Source organism: Lathyrus oleraceus, chromosome 5, assembly GCF_024323335.1.
Source record: "Lathyrus oleraceus cultivar Zhongwan6 chromosome 5, CAAS_Psat_ZW6_1.0, whole genome shotgun sequence".
Classification (NCBI taxonomy): domain Eukaryota; kingdom Viridiplantae; phylum Streptophyta; class Magnoliopsida; order Fabales; family Fabaceae; genus Lathyrus; species Lathyrus oleraceus.
This window is the reverse complement of record NC_066583.1, coordinates 227,990,171-227,996,932: the sequence shown is the minus strand read 5'-3', so window position 1 is coordinate 227,996,932 and position 6,762 is coordinate 227,990,171.

Here is a 6,762-nt window from a genome sequence, read left to right as displayed (position 1 = left end):
GCATGGGTGGTCTATTTGAGTGTCCTACATCCTTGTCCATGGTACTAGAAAGTAACATCCCTAGATCTCACCCAGAACTTAACAGGCAGGGTGCCTGCTCTGATGCCAATTGAAATTCTAGTTAACAGACTTTCGATGTCACACGGGTTGTTATGACATCCAATTCTGCGCAGACAAGGATTATGCAGAAAACAGTAAGTGCAGTAAATAACACGAGTAATTGTTTACCCAGTTCGGTCCAACATGACCTATGTTTGGGGGCTACCAAGCCAGGGAGGAAATCCATTATTAGTAGTATTAATTCAGACCTTAAACCAACTGTTTAACCCTATCACTTAATACCTACCCAATGCAATTTCAATCTTACACGAAGATCAGAGTTCCTACTCACTCCCCCTCAATCACCTCAGTGATTACTACCTTTAATCAATATTAAAGACAATTTTGAAGACACACTTCAAACAACTCTTGATTGTGCTTAACAACTTTAATCAAGATACACAGCACTCACGCTTAAAAGCTTAGAGTGACACAACACTTACAACTCAATGAACAACCTATACCAATGCAATCATCTAAGTGATAATAGCTTGGCTTACAAGATATGTCTAATACAAGACTCACAAAAATACAGCAGTGATATATGATGGACACACTAAATCTTCACGCCTCAAAATCCCCAGTTCTGAATGAAGGAATGACTTCCTTTTATATTGCAGTACTTGGGCCTTGTACTTGTATTCTCCTGAATTTAAGGACACGCGAGTTCCCCTAAATTCCATATCTAGGTTACTAACAAATAGGCTATTTGTTAGGTTCATTAAATGTAGCTTGGTTGTTGATTTCCTGGATTTTTTCTCAGCTGTTGAATCCCTAAAGAATAGCCTGAGAAAAAGCTGAAACAGAAAAACTAAACAACCTACAATTTAGCATATGCTGTCAGGAATGAATGTCTCAACATTCAGCTTGACATCAAGGTCCATATGCTAAGTCTGTTTTTCCTGAAAACAGACTGTACAAATTTGCTGAACTGTACAGGACCAATCTGTCCATTCTACAGTAACAGCTTACATTAATAAATGTCAAAGCATCCAATTTGACATTTACACATTTAGCCTTAAGTCAGTTCTGTTATCCTCTTGAAGAACAGACTGATAAATGTAACACCCTTCTAAATACCCCAAATATTTAATTAAAACAACAACATATAAATCAATATCAGAGTAATCATGCACCAAGGGTGTCACATAATACTTCACATAATTCACCGTAAAAATCAGTCATGCTCATTATTTAATTCAACATAAACACTTCTTTAAAAATTCGTAGCGGATAGAAACATTCAACATCTGTAATATCTTAAAATTAACATTTATTCAACAAATAGAACATCCCGTCCCGATGTTACATCTATCAGAGCATGACCCACTAAAACCACTCTAGACTTCAAGCACTAGCTTCTACTCAACTCACTGCTCATTACCTGAAAAATATAACTGTAAGGGTGAGTTCCTCAATCGATATAACAAATATTATAAATCATCATGTTATGTTAAGTAACTTTACACGTTAATCACCCACATCATATCATGCATTCGGTAGCAGCATATTCAACTCAACATCATATTCAAACACAACGTAAATGCAACTCAAATGAGACTCGACTCTTCATGCATGTGGTACCATTTGGAGTAAAACTCCCAACTTAAAATCATTGCCAGTTTAGTGGGCATCAAGGCATAAGCCTTCAACTTTCAACTTAAAATTTTTGCCAATCTAGGCCAACGTGGTGTGAGCAAAAGCCCCATAATTTTGCCAATCCAGGCCAACGTGGTGTGAGCAAAAGCCCCGACTTAATGCATATGAATGTATATGGCATGTACGACTTGAAAGTTCCACAACATAATAACAACGACAACATAACAGCTTTTTCAGCAACAACAACTTAAAAATCAACTTTGGCTCATCAGCCTACAACTCAGCATTTTCAACAAAACAACTTATATTCAACTTTGGCTCATCAGCCTACCACTTAATATTTTCCACAAAAACAACTTATCAACATATTTGCATCAACATTTCGCAACATAGACTCCACGAATTTATTTATCACAATTGGATACAATAGGCCAATCACCAATTACACTTACATCATAAAAATCAACCATTTTTACATACTGCAACAGTGTTAACCGGTTAACGCCATAGGTTAACCGGTTAACGCAGGAAATTTACACTTCCAGGCAAAACGCAACAGTGTTAACCGGTTAACGCTATAGGTTAACCGGTTAACGCAGGCAAAACTCAACATTTTTCACAATTTATAACAGTGTTAACCGGTTAACACCCTGGGTTAACCGGTTAACGCAGGCGAAACAGCAGTTCCTGCGCTAACACAAGGCAGAATGCAGAGTTTCCGCATTTTCCGCCGTTGGAGGGCTTCCGGACCTCCGATTCAACTTCCGTAAAAAGCTATACGCTCAGAAATTCACAATACACTCAACACAAATTCAATTTCAGCTTTAATACAACTTATTCAACATAATTTCTCAGCATTCTAAATCCCAATTAGGGTCAATCGACGGCTTATCACTACCCATTACATGTTAATCGATAATACCCATTAAACGACGATAAACCCCCCTTACCTGAGATAATCCGGCAATTCTTTGAGCTTCAAGCTTTTCCGCTCTTCAACCTTTGCTCTTGCTCCTTCTCTTGCCCTTTTCCTCTTTCACGATGCTTCTCTGCTTTTTCACGTAAAACCCTTCTGTTCCCAAAATGAGACTCTTTCTCTTATTTCCAACTTATATATTTTCCAAATAATTATTACTCCAAATAATAATAATAATAATCCAATAATTCAACTTTATTTAATTAAATTAATAAATATATTATTAACTTAATTAAATAATTCTTTTACTTTATTTGGGGTGTTACAACTCTCCCCCACTAAAAGAGTTTTCGCCCTCGAAAACATACCTCAAACAAATAACTCTGGATAGGACTCCTTCATCTGACTCTCCAGTTCCCAAGTCACATTGCCACCTGCTGGTCCTCCCCAAGCTACCTTCACTAAGGCAATCTCTTTACCCCGCAACTGCTTCAACTCTCGATCCTCGATCCTCATAGGCGATGTTTCAATAGTCAGGTTATCTCTCACCTGTACATCATCCACTTGGACTACATGCGACGGATCATGAATGTACCTCCTCAACTGAGACACATGAAAAACCTCATGCAAATTCGCAAGTGACGGCGGTAAAGCGATACGATAGGCTACCTCTCCTATCCTCTCTAAAATCTGGTAAGGACCAATAAATCGAGGTGTCAACTTCTTCGACTTCAAAGCCCGACCAACACCTGTTATCGGAGTAACACGAAGAAACACATGATCTCCCTCTTGAAACTCAAGTGACTTCCTCCTCTTGTCATGATAACTCTTCTGACGACTCTGAGCCATCCTCATCTTCTCCTGAATCATCTTAATCTTTTCTGTAGTCTGTTGAACAATTTCCGGTCCGACCACAGCACTCTCACCGGACTCACACCAACATAACGGTGTCCGACATCTCCTACCATACAAAGCTTCAAACGGCGCCATACCAATGCTCGAATGAAAACTATTGTTGTAGGTAAACTCAATCAACGGTAAATAACAATCCCAACCACCTCCTTTTTCCAAAACACAAGCTCTCAAAAGATCTTCTAATGACTGAATCGTCCTCTCAGTCTGACCGTCAGTCTGCGGATGATATGCAGAACTCAATCTCAGCTTAGTTCCCAAAGCTCTCTGCAAACCTTCCCAGAACTTCGATGTAAATCTAGGATCTCTGTCCGAAACAATACTCGACGGAATACCATGCAAACTTACAATCTTCTCAATATACAACTCAGCCAATTTTTCTAACGGATAATCCATTCTAATCGGAATGAAATGAGCCGACTTTGTTAATCTGTCAACAATCACCCAAATAGCTTCAAAATTCTTACTTGTCCTCGGTAAACCAGAAACAAAATCCATACTGATACTATCCCACTTCCACTCTGGAATAGCCAACGGTTGCATTAGCCCAGACGACTTCTGATGCTCAATCTTTGACTTCTGACAAGTCAAACAAGAATAGACAAAACTCGCAATTTCTCTTTTCATTCCCGGCCACCAAAATAACTTCTTCAAATCATGATACATCTTCGTAGCTCCAGGATGAATACTCAGACCACTACGATGTCCTTCCTCAAGAATACTCTTCTTAAGCTCGGTAACATCCGGAATACACACCCGACTACCAAACTTCAAAATACCATTCTCATCAACTCTGAATTCGCCACCTTGACCTTGATTCACTAGAGTCAACTTATCAACCAAAAGCATATCAGATTTCTGACCCTCTCTGATCTCATCCAGAATACCACTCGTCAACTTCAACATTCCCAATTTAACACTATTGTGAGTACTCTCACACACCAAACTCAAGTCTCTAAACTGTTCAATTAAATCCAATTCCTTAACCATTAACATAGACATATGTAATGATTTCCGACTCAATGCATCAGCCACTACGTTTGCTTTACCCGGATGGTAATTCAACCCAAAGTCATAATCCTTCAGAAACTCTAACCATCTTCTCTGCCTCATATTCAGCTCTTTCTGATCAAACAAATACTTTAAACTTTTGTGGTCACTGAAAACCTCAAATCTTGACCCGTACAAGTAATGTCTCCATAACTTCAGAACAAACACCACAGCTGCCAACTCTAAATCGTGCGTCGGATAGTTCCTCTCATGAACCCTCAGCTGTCTGGAAGCATAAGCTATAACCTGCTTATTCTGCATCAACACGCCACCCAAACCCAACAATGAAGCATCGCAATAAACTTCAAATGATTCCGACGAACTCGGTAATATCAGAATAGGAGCAGTAGTCAACCTTCTCTTTAACTCTTGGAAACCTTCTTCACATTTGGAGTCCCAAATAAACGCTTGCCCCTTTCTAGTCAACATTGTCAACGGTAATGCCAACTTGGAAAATCCCTCAATGAACTTCCTATAATAACCAGCCAAACCAAGGAAACTTCGAATCTCAGCGACAGACTTCGGAGCTTCCCACTTAGATACCGCTTCTATCTTAGAAGGATCAACAGCCACACCACCTCTTGAAATCACATGACCAAGAAAACTTACCTCTCCTAACCAAAATTCGCACTTGGACAATTTAGCAAATAACTTCTTTTCTCGTAGGACTTCTAAAACCACTCTCAAATGTTCAGCATGCTCTTCTTCAGATTTCGAATACACCAAAATATCATCAATAAACACCACCACAAACTTGTCTAGGTACGGATGAAAAATCCTATTCATATACTCCATAAATACTCCAGGTGCATTAGTCACACCAAAAGGCATTACAGAATACTCATAATGTCCATACCTTGTTCTGAAAGCAGTCTTCTGAATATCCTCTGTTTTCACACGGATCTGATGATACCCAGATCTCAAATCTATTTTACTGAACACACTTGCACCAACCAACTGATCCATCAAATCATCAATCCTCGGCAAAGGATACCGATTCTTGATCGTCACTTTATTCAGTTGTCTGTAGTCCACACACAACCTCATAGTACCTTCTTTCTTCTTAACCAATAGCACTGGTGCACCCCACGGTGACACACTCGGACGAATAAATTTCTTATCCAATAGATCTTCCAACTGACTCTTCAATTCAGTTAACTCAACAGCAGACATACGGTACGGAGCCATCGATATCGGCCTAGTACCAGGTACCAAGTCAATAGAGAACTCCACTTCACGCTCTGGCGGCAATTCATTCACTTCTTCCGGGAACACATCAGGAAAATCACACACCACAGCTAGATCGCAAATCATCAGTTTATCTTTAGCCTCCAAAGTCGCTAACAGCATAAACAACTCTGCCCCATCAGCTACTTCCTCATCCACTTGTCTCGCTGATAGAAACAAACTCTTTCCTTCCTCACTCTCAGGAAATATCACAGTCTTATCAAAACAATTGATAGAAACTCGGTTAAACACCAACCAGTTCATACCCAGAATAACATCAATCTGCACTAGTGGAAGACACACTAGGTCCATTCCAAAGTCCCTACCAAAAATACTCAAAGGACAGTTTAAACAAACCGAAGTAGTAGTCACTGAACCCTTCGCAGGAGTATCACTTACCATACTACCAAACATCTCAGATATCTCTAACTTAAGTTTCACAGCACAATCCAAAGATATAAAGGAATGAGTCGCACCTGTGTCAATAATAGCTACAAGAGGAAAGCCATTAATATAACACGTACCTCGGATCAAACGATCATCTGCAGAAGTCTCAGAACCCGATAAAGCAAAGACCTTGCCTCCTGACTGATTCCCTTTCTTCGGCTTCTGACACTGACTTCCAATATGCCCTTCTTCTCCGCAATTAAAACAAATCACTTCCTTGTGCTTGCAATCAGCTATTGCATGGCCAATCTTACCACAGCGAAAACACCTCTTTACTTCAGCAGTGCATACATTACTCTTATGACCAGCCTGACCACACTTGAAGCAAACTATACCAGTAGGAGCACCTCCCCCACTAGCTCTCTGAGCCGGAGCAGCTCTTTGTCTCCCTTTTCCAGCTGGAACATCATACGGCTTGCTACGGTTTTGATGTTGTTTGCCTCTGCGGTCACTGACAATCTTGTAATGAGCATTATTGTCTTCTTCAAATATCCTGCAGCTATCAACCAAAT